This window comes from Anolis carolinensis, chromosome 6, assembly GCF_035594765.1.
Source record: "Anolis carolinensis isolate JA03-04 chromosome 6, rAnoCar3.1.pri, whole genome shotgun sequence".
Taxonomy (NCBI): domain Eukaryota; kingdom Metazoa; phylum Chordata; class Lepidosauria; order Squamata; family Dactyloidae; genus Anolis; species Anolis carolinensis.
Window position 1 is genome coordinate 97163359 of NC_085846.1, and position 20164 is coordinate 97183522.

Here is a 20164-nt window from a genome sequence, read left to right on the forward strand (position 1 = left end):
ACAAATTAAGCACCAAAACATCATGTTATACAACAAATTTGACAGAATAAGTAGTTCAATACGCAGTAATGTTATGTTGTAATTACTGTATTTACGAATTTAGCACCAAAATATCACGATATATTGAAAACATTGACTACAAAAATGGCTTGGATTATCCAGAGGCTTGGATAAGCGAGACTCTACTGTACTACTTAAAATGTCTCAGTTTCTCATTTCTTCCCCCACTTTTCCCATTTGTCTTTTGCTTGCTTCAGTTGTTGCAAGCTAAGGGCCCTTCCAAACAGTCATATAACCCTGGAATATCAAGTTAGATAATCCACAATATCTGCTTTGAACTCTGTTATCTGAGTCCACACTGCCATATAATCCAGTTCAGTGTGGATTTTATACAGCTACTAGCTGTGCCCGGCCACGCGTTGCTGTGGCTTAGTCTGGTGGTGTTGGTCAGTCTACATTAGGTTGTATTTATACTGTGACCTCCACCCTTCTTTATACTCACATTAGTAGTAGTATTTGAAGTCTGTTACCTTCTTCAATTTTTGTGTTGATTGATAATTGCTTGAGATCCCTGTTGTCTTTGGTTTGTTGTTAATCGTGACGTCTGATTCTACTGAGTGCGGATTATATTTTTATTGTGGTACAATAGTCTTTTTTTTGTTTTGCCTGTGTGGGTGTTTATTATTGTTGTTGTTGTTGCGGTCATGAAGGCTGGATAAGTTAGATGCTACTGTATTGTTTTTTGGAGGCCCAGTGTAGCACTGACTGGCCTCTCAGCCTCAGTGCCTGGCTGTTTCTTGCCTGTGATGGTGTTGATTCTTATTGTTGTTGTTGTTGTCATTGTTATTATTGTAATTGTTTTTTTGGAGGCCAAGTGTGAATGTAGGGATTGGGGAGGTGGATGAGTTGTGTTGTCAAATTTTGTATTTTTTATAGTCACAATGCGTTGTTGTGAGTTTTGTGGGTCCGGATTGTGGTTTTGTGGTGTGGTTGTGTTGTTACAACTGAGAGGCAAGGCTTTTGTGTTTTGTTGCCAAGTTTTGTATTTCTGGGGCGTTTAGTTGTGTGCCAAGTTTTGTATTTCTGGGGCATTTAGTTGTGTTGTTATAGTCACGATGCACTGTTGTGAGTTTTGTGGGTCCAGATGGTGGTTTTGTGGTGTGGTTGTGTTGTTACAACTGGGAGGCAAGGCTTTTGTGTTGTGTTGTCAAGTTTTGTATTTCTAGGGCGTTTAGTTGTGTCGTTATAGTCACGATGCACTGTTGTGAGTTTTGTGGGTCAGGATTGTGGTTTTGTGGTGTAGTTGTGTTGTTACAACCGGGAGAAAAGGCTTTTGTGTTGTGTTGTCAAGTTTTGTATTTCTGGGGGGTTTAGTTGTGTGCCAAGTTTTGTATTTCTGGGGCATTTAGTTGTGTTCTTACAGTCACGATGCACTGTTGTGAGTTTTGTGGGTCCAGATGGTGGTTTTGTGGTGTGGTTGTGTTGTTACAACTGGGAGGCAAGGCTTTTGTGTTGTGTTGTCAAGTTTTATATTTCTGGGGTGTTTAGTTGTGTGCCAAATTTCATATTTCTGGGGCGTTTAGTTGTGTTGTTATGGTCATGATGTGTTGTTGTGAGTTTTATGGGTCCGGATTGTGGTTTTGTGGTGTGGTTGTGTTGTTAGAACTGAGAGGCAAGGCTTTTGCGTTGTGTTGCCAAGTTTTGTATTTCTGGGGCGTTTAGTTGTGTTGTTTTAGTCACGATGCGTTGTTGTGAGTTTTGTGGGTCCTGTGTGGTTTTGTGGTGTGGTTGTGTTGTTACAACTGGGAGGCAAGGTTTTTGCATTGTGTTGCCAAGTTTTGTATTTCTGGGGCGTTTAGTTGTGTGCCAAGTTTTGTATTTCTGGGGCGTTTAGTTGTGTCGTTATAGTCACGATGCACTGTTGTGAGTTTTGTGGGTCCGAATTGTGGTTTTGTGGTGTAGTTTTGTTGTTACAACCGGGAGAAAAGGCTTTTGTGTTGTGTTGTCAAGTTTTGTATTTCTGGGGGGTTTAGTTGTGTGCCAAGTTTTGTATTTCTGGGGCATTTAGTTGTGTTGTTATGGTCATGATGTGTTGTTGTGAGTGTTATGGGTCCGGATTGTGGTTTTGTGGTGTGGTTGTGTTGTTACAACTGGGAGGCAAGGCTTTTGTGTTGTGTTGTCAAGTTTTATATTTCTGGGGCGTTTAGTTGTGTGCCAAGTTTCGTATTTCTGGGGTGTTTAGTTGTGTTGTTATGGTCATGATGTGTTGTTGTGAGTTTCATGGGCCCTGATTGTGGTTTTGTGGTGTGGTTGTGTTGTTACAACCTGGAGGGAAGGCTTTTGCGTTGTGTTGCCAAGTTTTGTATTTCTGGGGCGTTTAGTTGTGTTGTTTTAGTCACGATGTATTGTTGTGAGTTTTGTGGGTCCTGTGTGGTTTTGTTGTGTGGTTGTGTTGTTACAACTGGGAGGCAAGGCTTTTGCATTGTGTTGCCAAGTTTTGTATTTCTGGGGCGTTTAGTTGTGTTGTTATCGCATGATGCGTTGTTGTGAGTTTTGTGGGTCTGGATTGTGGTTTTGTGGTGTGGTTGTGTTGTTGTAACCTGGAGGCAAGCCTTTTGCATTGTGTTGCCAAATTTCGTATTTCTGGGATGTTTAGTTTTGTTGTTATAGTCACTGCGCAAACAACTTTATCATTTTATATATATAGATGTGGAAGGGGCCTAAGGGTACAGCTTTGGTGGGAAGGTAACAGCGCTCCATGCAGTCATGCCAGCCACATGACCTAGGAGGTGTCTATGGACAACGCCAGATCTTCATCTTAGAAATGGAGATGAGTACCAACCGCCAGAGTCGGACTTGACTAGACTTAATGTCAAGGGGAAATCTTTACCTTTACCATATCTTTTTTAGGCCGAAACCCTGAATACAGGGAACTATCAAATTAATGATTTGTAACCCACACTGGGAGTTTTTTTTGGCTGAGTCAGGGGTATAATAAGTCTATATATATATATAAATGTTCTGTCCTTTTGTAGGACAGAAGTAAAAACAAAACTCCTGGAGTAAATAACACTAAATTTGGCAACAAAACTCAGCACCCAATGACTGACCACCACAAAACAAAAAAACAAAAAACAAAAAAAAAACCCAGAGAAAAGGACTTAAAATCCTAAAAATACAGAAAACATCACAGTGTATGCACAAGATATAACCCCTTAGCCCCGCCCACTCCAGTGCGTGGAGAAAAACACAATTTAAAAAGGCCTGAGGGAGGGTCCAAGTTGGCCCAGGCCTGGTTTACACCATCACAGAGATGCCTCACCTTTGTGCGGTGCCAGAGTCAGATGGTGTCAAGCTGGGCAGTGGTGTCGGGGCTCTCCAAGAACTTCTCCGCTGGGCCACCATCCTTGCACTGGGACACCACCATCACCAGAAGTCCCGAGGAGGACGAGGAGGAGGCTGAGGAGAGGCCTAAGGTAGGAGAGCCCTCAGTGGTGCCTACTCCTTCTCTTTCTGCCACTGCACCGTGACACCGCCACTGCTGGAAGGGCCGAGGAGGAGGCTGAGGAGAGGCCCGAGGCAGGAGGGCCCTCAGCAGGGTTTACTTTTCCTCCTCCGCTGCCTCCTCCTGCCGCTTAGCCTGGACCCGTGGTGGTGGTGGTAGTGGTCTGGGTTGTGGTCACAGCTGCCATGGTCCTTCCAGGACTCCTGCACAGTCCCCTGCACTGCCGCCACCACTGCTTCAGTTGGGAGAAATGAAGTAAGAAAGTAAGGAGAAAGTGCTGGTCAAGCTGGCCAGCCAAGGAATCCCCGAGGTAGAAAACAGCCAGCCTTTGAAGCTGCAAGGCTATTCACTGCTATTTGACCTGGCCAAGAAAGGATTCCCCTCAGTAGAAAGTGGCCAGGCCAAACTTGGCACATATACCTGATATGGCAATATTTGATTGCTGGGGGAGGGGTTTGGAGGGAACTGACCTTCCTTTCTGGGAATTGTAGTTCACCCACAACCACAGAAACTGGGACCTCCACCTATCGTGGACCTGCTCCAAACTTAGCACACAGAACCTCCATGACTAACTCTACCTACTGGAGGGGTTTGAGGGGACTGCCTCGCCATAGTGGGAGTTCCAGTTTACCCTACAGCCAGTGAGCAGACTGAACTCCAGCAATGATGCATCTAGACCAAACTTGCCCAACATAACAGACTTTAAGTACTGATGAGTTTTTTGGGGGGTTAACCAGGCATGATGTGAGTTGTACTTCACACACAACCTTATGCATTTTGTACATACAGTAGAGTCTCACTTATCCAACACTCACTTATCCAACGTTCTGGATAATCCAACGCATTTTTATAGTCAATGTTTTCAATATATCATGATATTTTGGTGCGAAATTCGTAAATACAGTAATTACTATGTAGCATTGCTGTGTATTGAACGACTTTTTCTGCCAGATTTGTTGTATAATATGATGTTTTGGTGCTTAATTTGTAAAATCATAACTTAATTTGATGTTTAATAGGCTTCTCCTTCATCTCTCCTTATTATCCAACATATTCGCTTATCCAACGTTCTGCCGGCCCGTTTATGTTGGATAAGTGAGACTCTACTGTATATACAAGCATATAATATATACCAAATACCACCACTTCCTCATTACTTTATTTTGTATACCACTAGATTACGCCACCGCAATGCGTGGCCAGGGACAACTAGGTGCATTAAAAAATACATTTGAGCAAATAGATATTTTCAGGTTTCACCACTAACATCCTTCTATGATTAGAACCTTTCACGTGCATTCTGCTTGCAAAATAGCAGAGATTTGAACCCTTGTTTGAAAAGAGATTAATTTTTAAAAAACATTTATGCATGCCCACTCGAAATCAAACCCCAGTGTTTCAATCTTAACTGCGAGCAAGCCCTATTGAACCCACTGATTTATAACTCAGCAGACATGCTTCGTAACATGATCTGACTGTCCTCTTTTTGGGGGCGATGAGTGCCAGGGATTTTAGAAGGCAGCACAGAGGAGGAAAGGACTTTAAGCAGTAAAAAGAGCCAAGGATCAGGCAAGAGGATTGAGTGAGCTGGAATTTTAATCTTGGAGGCTTATTTGAACGTTCATATTTTATGAGGATTTAGCTATTGAAGTTCACGCATACGGGTGTCATCTGCAAATATTAAATTACACTAATATTATTCCATGGCTAATATTAAATTACCAAAGTACTTACAAAGATACATTCTACAGACTTGCATTGCTGCTGGAAGACAGGGTGTTAAATAGGAATGTATGAGATATAATTACAGAAGGATATTGACATCCTTCATTTTCAGCCAAATTGAGCATCTTGCAGAACTTGCCCTTTGGGTAGGTTTCATATTCCTCCATTATAACACATCTCTGTACCTGAGACTACCTTTCCTTGTGGTTGTGTGGATTTGGATTGCTCTAACTGTGCCTTCAGGCACTACTCATGATTTGATTATTATGTGTCTGTTTCTCAAGGCAGGATTTATCTTATAACCAGTGCAAATCCCAGTGAAACAATTTACCTCTCCAAAGTAAAAATTTCATTGGTTGATCTGCCTCCTAGGGAGCACTTGATTGGTGTCCCCCTACCATAGTTATGCTCCCATTGTGAAATACTGGCCAGGAATGCTGCTCACAGCAAATGAATGCACAGTGCAATACTAGGGATTATTTGTCAAATCCCATCCTATGCAACGAAGTTGGGTAACTTTCCCATATGGATTAAGCAAAAGCCAACAAAATCCATGGGCATTTTTGTTCTAGGATAGTAGATTATTATTGAGGCCCCTTCTACACTTCCATATAAAATCCAGGTGATCTGCTTTGAACTGGATTATATGGCAGTGTAGACTCACATCATCCAATTCAATGCAGGTAATGTGGATTATCTTTGATAATCTGGATTATATGGCAGTGTAGAAGGGACTTCTGAATGACACTGATGAGGATCTGAAAAATATGGATTTTTAGACATATATTGTATGCACATTAGAAGCAGTGAAATGTAGAAAAATCATGCTCTCTCTGTACCAGGCACAGGAAGTGCAAAGGCTCTGTGTACAAGCTGGGAGAAGGGGGGCCGGTTATCTATACATTCCTAGTACAGCTAAATGGAAGGAGAGCAGACAGGTCAAAGTAGGCCTCTTGATGGATTTCTTTTGGTGTCTGTAGCTTGCTACACGCTTTTAAGAGTACTTAAGATAGGAAAATGCTGATTGTGCATATTTATGCCCATGTATGTAAGCATGTGAAGTGACGTACTAATGACGAGATGTATGTAGAAGCATGTTCTTTGTCTGAAAATGTATATAAGGCAAGTCAATGCCTTAATCAGGTGCTCTGGTTTGCTTTTTGGAACAGATTCCACTTCCAGAGACTCAGCTGAAATAATAAACCGGACTTTTTGGTCTCTCAGAAGGATCTCTCTTGAGTTATCTCTCCCTTCATCTACAACAACACTAGACAGAAAATGCCAAAGCCTTTTTTCACCTTATTCCCCAATATTTACAACTTAAAAGCCAGATTCTTAAGGTGCTGATATTATTATAGTGCCAACTCCAGTTTTCAAGCAAAACAATCTAGGGGTGCACCACACTGCCAAATGAATGCAGTCTCACATGCATGGCCCAGTGCTATAGCATTCTGGGAGTTTTCATTTGGTGAGATATCAGCACTAGAGATGTGCCTGGTATTTGTTCCTTTTGTTTCATTTGTGTTTCCGTTTCATACCGTCCATTTGGATGGCAAAAATGGAAAGGCCCCCCTGAAATAAAAAACAACTCAAAACAAAAGGCAGGCGGGAGCCAGTATTGACTCCAAGCCTGCTTTTTGGATCAATCGGCTGCAGGCCCTGCAAGGCCCGGGGTTTGTAGGCCCAAAGCCTGCACCCATATGCCCAAAGCTCCCGGGCCTAGGGGTGCAGGCTTTGGGCCTACACACCCGGGCCTTGCAGGGCCTGCAACCAATTGCCGAGTAAGGAGCACTTCTTACTCGGCAATCAGCTGCAGCAGGCCCAACAAGGCGCAGGTGCACTTCGTAGGCCCAAAGCCTGCACTCGTAGGCCTGGGTGCTTTGGGCCAAAAGAACACAGATCTTTTGGCCTGGAAGACAAGACAAAACAAATGTCTGACCTCCCGATTTTCATTTCGGAAGGTCTGACGAAAAAGGAACAGGGCCCCACTGAAAGCCGGGGCACAAAATGGGACAAGGTAAGTCCCGATTGCACATCACTAATCAGCACTCTTTGGCAGAGAAGGATAAAGGCCTTGTAAAACTACAGCTCCCAGGATTCCCTAGTATTGAGCCATGGCAGTTAAAATATCAGACTGCATTAATTTGACAGTGTAGATTCACATTTATTTATTTATTTACAGTATTTATATTCCGTCCTTCTCACCCCGAAGGGGACTCAGGGCGGATTACAATGAACATGTATGGCAAACATTCAATGCCATCAGACAAACAACATACAGTATAGACACACACAGAGGCATTTAACATTTCCAGCTTCATGATTCTGGCTACAGGGAGAGCTGTTGCTTCACCGTCCACTAGTGACTGGACTTCCTCATTCCTTTTCCGGCATGTTGCTGGCAGTTTTTATGGTGTTGTCGAAGGCTTTCATGGCCGGGATCACAGGGTTGTTGTATGTCTTTCGGGCTGTGTGGCCATGTTCCAGAAGTATTCTCTCCTGACATTTCGCCCACATCTATGGCAGGCATCCTCAGAGGCTATGAGGCATGGATAAGCTAGGCTAGGTGAAAAAGGTCCAAGGAGCTGTGCTGTCAAAGGCTGTCTCTATCAGCTCCAGCTCCATGCGGGGACATGAGAGAAGCCTCCCACAAGGATGGTAAAACATCAAAACATCCGGGCGTCCCCTGGGCAACGTCCTTGCAGACAGCCAATTCTCTCACTCAAGAAGCAACTCCGGTTGCTCCTGACACGAAAAAAAAAAATGGCCGGAATCACTGGGTTGCTGTGAATGTTCCGGGTTGTATGGCCATGTTCTATAAGCATTTTCTCCTGACGCTTCACCCACATCTATGACAGGCTTCCTCAGAGGTTGTGAGGTTGTGAGGTATATTGGAACCTAGGCAAGGGAGATTTATATATCTGTGGAAGTTTCAGGGTGGGAGAAAGAAGTCTTGTCTGTTGGAGACAAGTGTGAATGTGGAAATTAATCACCTTGATTAGTATTAATTAGCCCTTCAGTTTCAAGGTCTGGGTGTTTACTGCCTGGGGGAATCCTTTGTTGGGAGGTGTTAGCTGGCCCTGATTGTTTCATGTCTGGAATTCCTCTGTTTTCTGAATGTTGTTCTTTATTTACTGTCCTGATTTTAGAGTTTTTAATACTGGTAGCCAGGTTTTGTTCATTTTTGTGGCTTCCTCCTTTCTGTTGAAATTGTCCACATGCTTGTGGATTTCTATGGCTTCTCTGTGTAGTCTGACATGATAGTTGTTAGAGTGGTCCAGCATTTCTGTGTTCTCAGATAATATGCTGTGTCCAGATCGGTTCATTCAAGTGCTCTGCTATGTCTGACTTCTCTGGTTGGATTAGTCCGCAGTGCCTTTCATGTTTATGACCAAGAAGCTGCTTTACAATAGCCATTGTAACAGCCATACTGTGCAGCTGGCAGCAGAGGTTTCTCATAGAAGATTTCAATCTCCAGATCAGTCTCTTCCAAACTTGGGAAAGTTAATAGACATGGTGGCTGGGAACTATATCCAATACAATAGTCTTTCCAAGCAGTGGTCTTTTCCTGGAGTTACTTCATGAAAGAAGTAATAACCATAAGAATAAATTGACAGTGTATATATACCCTGAGTCATTAACAGTACTTCAGACACTTGTAAATAACTTCTGTAAAAACAAAAAACAAACACCAAACAACCCACAAATATGTATGCACTACTTCATAAACTCATCACTGCTGCCCTTTGATTTCAGAAAGAGGCAGAAATGGCCTTTAGTCCTGCCGCTCTTAGGAAATTTATCTGATGTTCTTTGTGGCTATCAGGCAATAACTGTAAGCAATGAGTTAATCATATACAATTGAGAGGCACCATACGGCAAAAAACTACAGCACAACGCCATAAAATGTAAAACAATCAGGTTAAACATTTTCCAAGGTTACATTTATGGGAATATGAAAAATCGAATGCTTTCTCTAAGCTGTATGCTGTATTGGAAGATGGCTTGCAGACATGGGAAGTTCTAAACATTAATGTTTTAAATGCATTTGTATTTTGATATGGCATTTTGTGTACACTTTCTGCAGGGTAATAAATTGCTGCAGTAGCTCAAGGACGGCATATATACAGAATTGTTTCCAATGTTCAAAGTCAGCAACTTCTGTGCCTCATTGTATTTCTATCTGGCAGCATTTTGCCCTTCTAAAGGAGATATTTTTCAATGTCGTAATGGCTCTTTGGTTCCTTCAGAAGAGATGTATGATTTCATCAGCCCATGTAAGGATGGTAAGAATGCAGAACAATGTAAGTAGATGACACTGAACCCCAGTGGAGTTTTTTTTTTTTTTGCATTAAGTATAGTAACAAATCTTTGGTTTATCAAATGCTGTTGTATGGATTCAGTAATCTAAATCTGATTGTCAGTTGATAGACTACTCAATCAATAGGAACTACTTCTATAAATTCCATTGATTGTATAGTTCTACTTCATTTCAGGCTGGCAATTTGATTTAGTCCAATAGTGGTTTATGTAACTGATCACACCTCAAGTCAATTGTAATAACAACATTTTGTAAAATATTGGGTCAGGGGCAGGTTAGGGCAGGGAATAGAGAACTGAAACCAGGAATCATATTTTTCATGACTTGGGAACACTATAGATTTCCTATGGAAGTCTATAGTAGAGTTTGCAGGAGAAAATAACTGGTATTGAAATTAATGTTTATCGTTGTTGTTGTTGTTGTTGAACTTTATTTATACTCCCCCTTTCTCCCCAGAATTGGGACCTATGGCAGGTTGCATATTTAAAAGGTTTTAAATGTTCTTTAACACAATTTAAAACATTACGACATTTACAGTTCTCTGCTAAAAGCATTTAATTTCAAAAACCCATTGAAACAACAGATCTTTATTTTCTGATAGAAAGATAGCAGTGATAGGAAGGAAGTTCTAAATCATGGGACTGTCTTGAGAAGACTCTCTCTAGTGTTGTCACTAACAATACGGTGGTATAAGAGAGAGGTCTCCTATGGATTTCAGGTCTAGGCAAACTCAAAATGGCAGATACAATCTGTCACTAAAATACATAAAGCTTTATAGGTCTAAATCAGTACTTTGACTTGTGCCTAGAAACAGACATTCAAGCTAGTTGAGTAGGGGAATTATATGAATCTGTAACTAACCCCAGTTAATACTCTAGTTTATTTATTATTTGTTTATTTATTATGGAGATTTCTATGCCACCTTTCTCTAGGATCTAATTTCCTCCAGCAGTGAGTTCCACAACTTAGGAGCTGCACTTTGGACCAGCTGAGATTTCTGAACAATCTTCAGTTCAATGTAGAGCCAGCTTACCAGCTGTTAGCAATTTTGAGAGCTGAAGTCCAAAACACCTGGAGGATCAAAGGTTGGGAACCACTGATTTAGAAAAAAGAGTACAACAATTAAGAGCCAATGTGTTATTTTAAAAAACAAGTCATGCTTTTTTGCCAGATTTACAAGATTGGTAGATCAGGAGAATGTTGTGCATGTAGCCTATCTTGATTGTATTGTGGCTGTTGACAAGGTATTCTTGCCAAGTTGTCAAAATACCAGTATATGCTAGATAAGTGTCCTGCTTGATGGATTTGTAACTGGTTTATGGACCCAATCAAAGGGTGCCCATTTGTGTTTTCTTATTATTCTGGAGAAATGTGATGTGGTTACATGGTTCTCTCCTGGGCCCAATTTTGTTCGACATATTTATAAATGACTCTAATGATGGAAAGTGGGCAAAGCTTTCAAATTTGCAGATAGCACCAAATGAGGAAGGGTTGCTAAAGCTCCAGAGAACAAGACTGAGATTCAAAATGTTAATATTTTGGATTGATGAGCCAAAACTAAGAAAATGGATTTCAGCAGGGATAAATGCAAGGTTCTGTATTTAGGTAGAAAAAAAATGAAATTTATAAATATAGAATGGCTGATACCTATTTTGATAACATATATGTGGAAATAATATCGTAGAGTATAAGAATAGTTAAGAATATCATCTCCCAGCAGTTCAGCCAGATCGCTGAGAGCAAGAAGGGTATTGTGCATTTAACTGTAAAAAACAAAACAAAAACTAAATAAATTCTTGTTCATCTTGTATGTAAGTCTACATCCCTGAAAATCTGGGGGGCTGGTGCAGGTAGTGTTTGCCTCACACTCCCCTTGATGCATTATTTCGATTGAATATAGTTGTCCTTACTTTTGTGTTAGTATCCTTAGCATTGTGCAGTATGATCTTACTAACTCATATGGCCTATCATTATATTTGAATCAATCATTAATGGGATGTAAGCAAATATATTTATTGATTTACCTTATTTATACCCTTCCTTTCTCTACCCCAAGGGGGACTCAAGATGGCTTTGTGGTTTGCAGTTTCCATTGAACTGTACCTAGAAAAATAAAATAGACTAATTCCAGGAGCCACTTGATGGTTTGAAAGTTGGGCCAGGACTGTTAAAACACCAGGGTTCAAATCCATGCTTAGCCATGGAAACTCAGTGAGTGACACTAGGCACTTTACTCTCTCAGCCTTACATCTGACTAAATCTTGCCAAGAAAATCCTACAATAGGGTTGTCAAAAGTTAGAGCTGACTTGAAAGCACGTAGCAACGATTGCATCTTAATAATCTATTTTCAGGGAATAATCAAACTAGATGTTGCTCTATCTATCTGTGGAACTAATGATTATAGTCCTGGAAGGAATCTACAGCCTTCTTTCCCTACATATTTTTCATTATAAAAAGCAACATTAAATTGAAATAGAAGAACATAATGGAGTATTTCTCCCCAAATCCAAGGCTTTTTGCATTTTTTCATCTAATGATATAAGTGTAAGGAAAATTTTAGAGGCTAGCAAAAAAGATAATTCTCACAAATATTGCCATGATCATCAAGTCCCACTTTAGTATGAATGCTTCAGCACCCAATCTTGTGTATGTCAGCAGCACTGTCCTTTCATGGACTGTAATGAAGATTAATTACCGAATAAAAGCATTTGTCTGAAACATTTGTATTTTCATCACCGTGATGCTTTGCTAGATTGCTGTTTCAGCAATATACTGGTAATGTTCCACAAAAAGTTGCCATCACAGGTGGCAACGTTTTGCAGATGAGAGGAGGAATTTTGTGTGTGTGTGTAAACCTGTAAAATATTAGCAGATTTAAACCACCAGAGCTTTGAGAGGCCACAAAATACACGGGAAAACACAAACAATTGACAAAGATTGCAACCACCTTAGCTCTCAACTTACAAATTTTTAAATAGTTCCTACACCTACATTAAACAAAAGAGAGTGAAATGGCATGATGGCAAATTCAAGGGCAAAAAAGGGCATCTTTGCATGTCAGTGTTTGAGTGTAATGTAAACAGGTAGGAGGGATGAGGTATAGCAAACATAACCATTGGATAAAGCATTATTATTGTAGAAAATTGTTAGGGAGATACTTACTTGTAGTGAGCAGGATCTAACCCAAAAGTGAACACGACCATCCAGGTCTATCACACAAGCTGATCAAGTGCAATGATGGCAGGATAAAAGCACATTTGGTTGGGGATTGTAGTTCCATTGTGCTTGAATTGTGATTGGGACATCTCTTTTCATTGATGGGAACAACCCATCAATGAATCCAACATCGCTGTTCTTCTGCCACCACTTCTTGGGTGGTATAGCAATGCAGATAGAGAACCTTATCACATTGGGATATACTCAGTTTCTGAGACTCTTTAAATGAGTTCCAAATGGGTCCTATCACATGACGTTTATCCCATTCCATCAGTAATCCATTGGAATCCATCTGCAAAATGCCACATGTATGGGGTAATTGCACATGAGATTACAATCATGTTTTTTTATTTAATACTGTTCCGAGGTGCTGTTTTTACATGTGATCATAAAATCAGCATGCATCCCCTCAGGGAAAATCTCATGAGAACAGTAGTTTGAGAATTTCAGGCTCTGTCACTGCACAATATTAGGAAAAAGAATTAGGCATTTTTAAAAAAGTGACATAGGGATTTGAACAGATTGGGAGGAGCCCAGTTTTCTGTGATGTGGTAAGTCAAAATGCAGTATTTTCAAAACATAAGAATCAGGTGTGATGGGGTCAGTAAGCATTCTGTCTAAATACAGTATTCATCTAGTTCATGTGCATCCTTTAGGCTGCGGTGCTGCAGTAGGTCAAACCGCTAAGCTGCAGAATTTCCTGACCGGAAGGTCAGTGGTTCAAGTCCACGGGACGAGGCTAGCTCTCGTTGTTAGCCCCAGTTTCTGCCAAACTAGCAATTCAAAAACATGCAAATGTGACTAGATCAATAAGTACTGCTGTGGCAGGAAGGTAATGGTGCCACATGGCCTAGCAGGCGTCTATAGACAACGCCGGCTCTTCGGCTTAGAAATGGAGATGAGCACCACTCCCCAGAGTCAGACTCGAGTAGACTTAATATCATGGGGAAACCTTGACCTTACTGATATAAACTGAGTATATCTTAACGTGATAAGGTCCATAAAGAAACAGAGGATGCTTGCAAGACTGCTAGATAGGTGGGAAGGTGAATAAATAATGAGAGAACACTGAGGAGGATTAATCACTGCTACTTACTTCCCCTGCTGTCATCTTTGAATATAATAAGATAGGAGGTATATCAGTTTTGATAAACGTGAAACACACAATATGGAGCCAAAAGAGTGGTTTGTTGTAAATCTATTTCCTCTCCTTGTTTGAGACATACACATATTTGCAGTATCTGCTAGTTCTCTTTAATGTAAAAGTATGTTCAACATCTGCTGTACTTTATTGTTGCAGATTAAAAATGTACTTTTATAAAAGAATCGGGGTGGTGGAATCTTTTGGGTGAATGGAATGTATATATTTTTAGGAGAAGCTATTTCTTATTCCCCCTCCCCCCAGCCATGAATAACTTTAGTTATCTTAAACCTGACTCAGTATACATTCTCTCTGCCAGCTATTTGTCTTCATCTTCTTGTTATACAGTATAGAAGCAGAAGCAGCTGAGATATAAAAGTGAGTTCAAAGAGCTAATGAAAATGTAAACACTTGATGCCCCATACAGAAAACTGATTTATGAAGAGCTGAACATGTAAAATGTATCGCTGGTCCTCTGACAGCATTACCTAATACATTGTAATGCTTTTTACCTATCATTACACTTACATTAATAGCTTATTGAAATTCAGACCACAGGTTTTAAAGAGACATCATTATGATGTAGTCTTCCAAGATTTAAGGGGCTGTGTGATTAGAAGCCCAAGCTATAAATTGAAACTTTCTGAAGGTAGAGATGTCCTTTGAAGTCTCAGAAGTCTCAGAAGACATAAACATAACAAGGGATCAAATTCAGATGTAATCAGATTTATAGTTGATCCATTGAAATAAAAGGCAGTAAGGTTAATCATGTCCAAGATTCATTGATTTCTATTAGTCTATACTATTTGTAGACTTATGGTTACCCTACCATGGGATTTTGTTATAATATTGTGGATTGAGGGTTGGATGGTTGATTCAGAGAGATAATTACTTTCTGAATCTTGCTGCAATGCATCTGAAAATTTAAAATAGAGAATTATTTTTCAGTTATTTTGGAGGGCGATTTAACATTAAAGCAATTGTTTATGGATGGAGAAGCTATACTAGTGGGGACTTACTTAATACTATTAACTTCATCACATGCAATAAAATCAGCATTTCTACACATTTAAGAATCAGCAACTCACTAAGCCCATCACACGATGGAAGCCTCAACTGGGGGTTCCTGGTATTTCACTGTTTCTAAAGTGTGGATTTTTCGCATGATTCCTAAATTGATTGGCAATTGACTTATTTTTCAATTCCCTGCATAGAGACATGTAAGAACACCTAATTTAACATGTGGTGGAATCCCCCCTTGCCCATAAAGGATGACATCGTCATAGGGAGGGAGCCAAGATGGGTGGTATAGAATCATCTCTTCCATCATAATCTTTAGAACTGATGAGGTAATTTATATCTTTTTAACAATGCCTAAATCACCTTCAGGTGGTGTGGCTCCCACTGAAATAAGTGTTTAAAAAGGGTGTCTTAACTCAGCTTCATTGGAAGGGTTTTGAAGGTAAACAACCCCAGAAAAAGTGGTTCCTTAAGACTGATGCCTTAACTCTGCTCTAGTTGAAGGGCATGAGTCCCTTCGGGTGAGGAGGGCGGGATATAAATGTTGGAAATAAATAAATATGAGGGCAAACGATCCCCCAAAAAGTGGTTTCTTAAGACTGATGCCTTAGCTCTGCTGTAGTTGAAATATTTCAACAGGGGAGGTGACAGAGGAAGGAAACATATGTCTCCTGTATAATGGCAAATCAAATGATACATCTTAAAGCAGAGAAAAGGATTGGATGTGATGGGGGTAGGAAAATCTTCCATTTAATTTCAAAATGGGGCGTGATGAAGCTTAAAGGAAAACTAATGATTTGCTTCATTTTAGTTATCCCATGGGATTAAATCCTATGTGTGGTATTGAGATGACTGTGGTCCTCCTTTACCAGTCTCTTTGGCTTTTGTCATCCCATTCAGCATTATGAATTCTTGCAGCTTGAGGGGAATGTTAACACTAGAGGTGACTACCCTGCCTTTTTTAATTGTTTTCTTTGAATTTCAGTGTTTGTTTTTAAAAGCTTATGTACTCTTTTATAATTAGGTTACTATAATGACAAATGGGATTTTGAGAATAGATTGTTCAAGACGATCAATAATGGGAAGTCACCTACTAACTGGGTAAGGAGCAATGGAATTACCATCAAAGGATCCCCTCACTCGGATCACGGTGGAAACAACACAGGTAAAAAAAGAGAACGAATTTCCTTGTTAGCCATAAACATATCTACTACTATTGCTTCTTGCTCCTGCTTTGTGCTTCTCTTTGTTGGTAAAACAAACCAGGATATAAGTTGTCATGGTGTCTGAACCACAGATGTTGATTTGTGGTCCCCAAACACATCACAATTACAAGCTCATAACAAAATTCATCCACAGGAAGCCAGGGGACTTTGATTTATTGTTATGTACATGTGGCCAGAATTGACTTCAAAAATCTAATATTCATTGACTATCTTTATCTTGTGGTCCTTTCTTGCCTTGAGTAACTTGAACTTAATTACACCTTGTCATTGTGGTTGACCCAGAGCACTTGGTTGAAAGAATTTGAGTCATAAGAAATAAGCCTCATCATATCGAAGCAGAAGAGCACAATTATCTCATTATTATGTGGATACCTTCCTTTATTACATGTTTTTCAATTTATAATTTATCTTTGAAGATTGCTGGCTGTAGATATTTTGTGACATGCTACCATTGCAGACAAGAATTTTGTTTGTTCATTCAGAAAGCCTGTTAACTCGACCCTCATTTCAAAAACTGTCTTTAAACATTTCATGAATCTGTAATTTTAAGACTTGTTTGTTCATTGAGAAACCCGTTCCCTCCACCATGTTTTTTAAAAGCTATCTTTAAACATTTCCTGAATCTGTAATTTTAAGACTTGGAAAGTGTAGTGGAAAGCATAAATTGGTTTCTGACCCTAAGCATTCTTGGTCACTTTGCTGAATTTAAGTGGTCGTCAAAGTAGGAAATAGAATCCCATTAGAAAAAGGAAGTGGGTTTAAATAGGGCCACAGTTTCTGAGTTAATACGAGTCAATTTTCAGCAGCACATCCAAAAAATATTTTTATTCAAACAGGTCTTGCTGTAATATACAGTGGTTGTGCTCCCTGCTCTGGTTAAATCTATGAAATCCAAAGGAATACTACTCTCCTGAAAGGGTTTGCTATTCACAGCAATACCATGCATTGGGTCAGGGGTAGCGTGACTGCTTGAGTCCAGTAAAATTGATAAATATTGAAAGGTAGATTTGTACTTGAGCTTGTTTGGAGGTTCTAGCAGGGGAGCGCAGCTATCGTATACCCGGGACCGAAGACTGGAGACCTCGGTACACTCCTTCTATACCTGGGACGTCGTCCTCTTCCACCGAGCGCGCAGCTTCGGGAGGGACGCACATGGAGCGGTGAGGGAGGAAGGGGACACCCGCCTAGCCAGCCAGATCAGCCGAATCAACCCTGGCGATCAATGGGGTGACAGATGTCGCAGCCAGATCGCCCTCACATCCAGCGAGCGCTGAATGGCGACAGGCGTGCACCATCGGAGCTCCTGATGGTACACACGAGATCGCGACCATTCTGAGCCTCCGGCTCAACCCTCGCCGCGGATCGACACGGGGAGGGCTAGCAAAGTCCGCAAGGTCCACCGATGGCCCCAAAAATCAGACGCCCCTCAAGGGTGGAGGATTGAGTGGGTCCGGAGGACCGGGACAAGCATGGAGCGGCTCGTGCATTAGAGGGTCACCTCTTCCCAAGCTGTCCGCCGCGCTCGCATCAAGAAAGAAATAACCAGGTAACGAAACGAGATTCCAGGCTGGGGGAAGCTGGAAATGGGAACGTAAGTTCGAATAAACCAATTGAGCTCACTATCGACTGTGGAGGATAATTGGCAACGTAGAGAAGGTAATAAGAGCAGGGTGTCCGGCTCTGCAGAAGTTATTAGGTAGCTAGGTCTACTCCTGTATCCAGCACAAGTATAGGATATAAGCAGAGCTTTTTCATGTAAATATAGTATATAGCCAGCTGGAACTAAGCTAACTTAACTTAATCAAATAATCAAATATTATAACAATTGGTGCTTGGTACCTGGGAGAAATCGTGGAGTGACCAGCCCGGTATATTGGATATTGGAAAAGGAGACTGTGTAAATGTATTTGGAAGTATTGGTAGTATTGGAAGTGGCTTAACGGCTTTACAGACGGAGGATATTTAAAAGAAACCATAGAAAGGGACATTTTCTCCTTAATTAATTAAATTCTGACGGCGGCCCGAGCCTAAAGGGTATTAAGAGAGGTTACCCCCACCCCTCCACGAACACAATCTCAACCTCCGAAAGGTTTCTGTGAAGCGGGAGAGTTTGGAGATCGGAGAGATTGGAGAGATTGGAAGTTCACTGACCTTGGAAGCGAGTTGTTGTTGTGTCTACGGCTAACCTCGGAAGACAGGCTGGTGCTCGCGAGAGCTGTAGGGGAGCCTGCAACCCCCGCGTGAACTGCCCAAACTAACGGAAGGAAGACGGAGGGAAGCTTTAAGTGACACACACGAAGAGGAAGGAAGTACGTGGAGGGGAACGGCGACTCAGATCTTCCGGCGGGAAACAAATGGGCCTAAAACGTCCTCAATTCAGATACACTACTAGCAGACCCGTGCATGGACTATAGTTCGCGGAGAAGACGGGCTGAGTAAGTAATACAAGGGCACCCCGAACAGTAGGCCCCCGGGGAGTCAGACCGGGGGTTATTGAGTACATTGAGATTAGAGGCGGGTGGAGTTACCCGATTATAAAGAGGAGTTGCGGGCCGAGGAGAAGCAGTGCCTGAAGAGAGGGTGATCGGACGGCGTTATAAAGCATTGTACTACTAACTAAAGCCCAGGCTGTGTCTGTATTACAGGGCAGCGAGCAAAGCAGGCATCTAAACAATAGAAGAGGAGACTCTGGGTATCGGTATGAGAGCCTGAGGATTTAACTAAAGTATTCAGTGTGGCACTACGGACTACTGTCTAAGACAACTGGGCATTGTGGAGTCTTAGTAGGTGGATGAAGGAAAGTGTAACAGGCCAGACCTAGAGCAACTGTGGTATTTAATTGCTGTGAGATTGAATCATTACTACAACATAAAAAAAAAAAAAGGGATTAACAACAACGCGCAACACGTAAGAGGAGAATGGCTACCTTTAAGGGAAAACTGGACAAGGACTGGAAAGAACTGAAAACAGCACAAAGAAGGAACTCTGTATCGGCCCCAGAGGAAGTGAACTTGAAAGATCTTTTGAGAGAGATCCAACGGGTCTCAGAGAAACAAGACCTGCTCCAAAAGGATATTCAAGCTATTGCATGTAAACAAGACTTGCAACAAAAATTATTCCAAGAAGAATTGACCGAGATTAAAAATGAGCTGAGAGAGGAGATGAGTATAATCAAGAGCGAGGTGAAAAAAAATTCAAATGATATCATTGAATTGAAAGAAGAGAAACTAAAAGAAGAAAGAACACGATGTAAACTACTAAGGAGAGTGGAAGGGATTGAAGCTAAGAACAGCAAATTAGAAAAATTACAGGAAAAAATGGAATTAAATGAAACGGAATTTCAACTGAGATTTAGGAATGTCCTAGAAGACTCCAAGGAGAACATCAGAAGTACCATAATTAAACTAATAGCAAAGTCCATGAAGTCCAGCGAGCAGGAAACAAGCGCCCAGATAGATAGAGCATATAGAATAAATACGAATTATGCTAAAAAAAACAAAGTGGCTAGGGATGTAATTGTTCACTTTGCAAGGAAAAATTACAGAGACGAAGTTCTGAAAAATAATAAAAGCAACCCAATTTTCCACAAAGATAGAAGAGTTGCGGTGTTGAAAGAGTTCCCGTTATCCATACTAAATAGACGTAGAAATTATTTCTTCCTTACGGATGAGCTAAAGAGATTACAAATAAAATTTCGGTGGGAGAAATATGAGGGAATCATGGTGACATATAACGGTGAAAAAAACTGGATCACTTCGGAAGAGAAAGCAGACGAGTTTTATCGAAAACTGAAGAAAGACCTGTCCCAAAAGAAACAACTGGAGTCTGCAGAAAAGGAAAAGAATCCTAAAGACACCAAAAAAAGAAGATATGATTCTCCCAAAGAAGATGAGGAACTATTGATTCAATTCCCAAGGGACAAAGAGACAGGAGACTTGACTGACAGTGTGGAGGAAGCAGAGGAGGAGATAGCAGGGAATGAATGATTTTAATCAATCAATAAAGTTTT

General features: G+C 40.9%; 1 long non-coding RNA gene across 1 annotated transcript; it reads left to right on the top strand.

Annotated features, from left to right (window-relative positions):
• Window positions 1-3216: 3216 nt before the first annotated feature.
• Window positions 3217-16860, top strand: LOC134299968 (uncharacterized). The gene is made up of 3 exons (XR_010007224.1): window positions 3217-3476; window positions 9318-9534; window positions 15954-16860. It is a non-coding gene; the product is annotated as an uncharacterized LOC134299968 (long non-coding RNA).
• Window positions 16861-20164: the final 3304 nt, after the last annotated feature.